Genomic DNA, 2708 nt, shown 5'->3' on the forward strand with positions numbered 1-2708 from the left:
TTCTTTCCTTCCTTCTTTCCTTCCTTCTTTCTTTCCTTCTTTCTTTCCTTCTTTCTCTCTTTCTTTTTTTGATGATCCTCCACTTTACCAAGCATGATGTCCTTCTCCAGGTAATGGTCCCTCCTGATAATATGTCCAAAGGGTGGGAGATGAAGTTTAGCCATCCTAGCTTTTAATGAGCATTCTGGCTGTACTTCTTCCAACACAGATCTGTTTGTTTATTTTGGCAGCCTATGGTACTTTTAATATTCTCCTCCAACAACATAATTTAAAAGCATCAACTCTTCTGTGGTCTTCCTTATTCACTGTCCAACTTTTGTATGTGTATGAGGCTATTGAAAATACCATGGTTTGGAAAAGGCACACCTTAGTCCTCAAACTGGCATCTTTGTTCTTCAACACTTTAAAGAGATCTTGTACAGAATATTTTCCTAATGCAAAACATTGTTTGATTTCTTGACAGCTGCTTCCACGAATGTTGATAGTGGATCCAAGAAGAATGAAATCTTAGACAGCTTCAATCTTGTCTCCATTTATCATGATGCTTTCAAGTGGTCCAGCTATGAGGACTTTTGTTTTCTTCACATTGGGTTGCAATTCATACTGAAGACCGTAGTTTTTTATTTTTATCAGTAAGTTTTTAAAATCCCCTTCACTTCCAGCAAGCAAAGTTGTATTACCTGCATATCATGGAATGTTAATTAGTTTTCCTCCAGTCTTGATACCATAATCCAGCTTCTAGAGTTATTTGCTAAGCATACAGGTAGAATAAATATGGTGAAAGAATACAGTTCTGGTACACAGCCTTCCTGGTTTTAAACCATTCATTATCCTCTTGTTCTATTCTAACATCTGCTCTTGGTCTATGTACAGGTTCCTCATGAGCACCATTAGGTGTTCTGGAATACCCATCCTATGCAATATTATCCATAGTTTGTGATCCACACAATAGAAAGCTTTTGCATAATCAATAAAGTGCAGTAAACATCTTTCTGATATTCTATATTTTCAGCCAAGATCTATCTGACGTCAGCAATAAAATTCCTAGTTCCACATCCTCTTCTGAATCTGGCTTGAGCTTTTGGCAATTCTCTGTCAATGTACTGTTGCAACCATTTTAAAATGATCTTTAGCAAAGTTTTACTTATATGATATCATCCAATGATTTTCTCAGTCTGTTGGGTCATCTCTCCTCGAATGGGTACAATTATGTATCTCTTCCAGTTGGTGGACAGATACCTATGTTTTAAATTTCTTAGCTTAAATGAGTGAGTGTCTTCAGTGATACATCAGTTCGCTGAAAGATTTCAATTTATATTCCATCAGTTTCCGGAGTCTTGCTTTTCATCAAAGTCTTCAGGTCAGCTGTGACTTCTGCCTTCAGTACCATCTGTTCTTGATCCTATGCTACTTCTTGAAATGGTTGAACATTGACCATTTTTTTGGGGGGGGAGTACAGTGACTGTGTATACCTTCCATCTTCTCTTAATGCTTTCTGCATCATTCAATATTTTGCCCCCAGAATCCTTCACTATTGAAGTTGAGACTTGAACTTTTTCTTTAGTTCTTTCAGCTTGAGAAATGCTGAGCAATATCTTCCCTTGTCAGATTCAAAATGGTCAATATCAGTCCATTTCAGCTCAGTGATGCCTAGGATATTGATCTTCATGCGTTCCATTTCATTTTTGACAACTCTCAATTTTCCTAGAGTGATACTTCATGCATTTCATGTTCTGATTGTTAATGAATGCTACAGCTGTTTCACAGTTGAGTTGTGTCCCATCAGCAAATAAACATCCCGAAAGTTTTACTCCATTCATGTCATCATGGTCAATTCTACTTTGAGAAGTCAGCTGTCCCCCAGTTTTATTTTTGAGGGTTTCATCTTCCTGTATTGTATCTGACCATGTTCTACTGCTAGTCATCAGGGTTTCGGTGGTGAAACATTCAGAAGTAATCTGCCTTCCCGTCTTCCTAGTTTGCTTTATTCTGGAAGCTCCGCTGAAACCTGTCCACCATGGGTGACCCTGCTGGTGTTTAAAATACCAGGGACATAGCTTCCAGCATCACAGCCACACACAAGACAACACAGGTCTACAAGGTAGACAATATACTAGGGAAGTATACATACACTCCTTAGAATCTTCAACCACTCGAGGTAAAAAATGCAGCATTTACCACAAAGTTCAAAAGGTTAAGGAAAGAAGGAAGAATGGAAACGGGAGACACAGTGAGGCAGAGGGAAAAGTGATATTACATTACGTTGTTGAAACAGCCATCAATGACATCAAACAAAATGTGTATTCATTCTTCAGTGGAAAATTGATTCACCTAATTCACAATGAAAAGCTTTTCTTTTGTTTTGTTTTGCCAGAGATGGAGCAGCTGGGAACTCTAGACTCAAGGAGGGAGAGGGGCTGTGTGCTGAAAGCCAGGGGGTGGGCTTGCGGGGTGTGCCCTTTGGTTGTTTAAATGGTTGTATATTCCTGAGTGCTTCGGTGTACAACCAAAACAAAAACAGAAGGAATGGAAGCAAATGCTGTTGAATGATGATGCATGGAGGGGATTGAAATCTTTGCAATGAAATGAAATACAATAGGATGAATCCAAAGCTGATGTTCTCCCATGTAAACTATCACTCAATTCACAATAAAAGCTTTTTTTTTTTTTTTTAAAGGCAAAACCTAGATACTTATAATGGCAAGCTT

Source organism: Chrysochloris asiatica, unplaced genomic scaffold (assembly GCF_000296735.1).
Source record: "Chrysochloris asiatica unplaced genomic scaffold, ChrAsi1.0 scaffold00001, whole genome shotgun sequence".
Classification (NCBI taxonomy): domain Eukaryota; kingdom Metazoa; phylum Chordata; class Mammalia; order Afrosoricida; family Chrysochloridae; genus Chrysochloris; species Chrysochloris asiatica.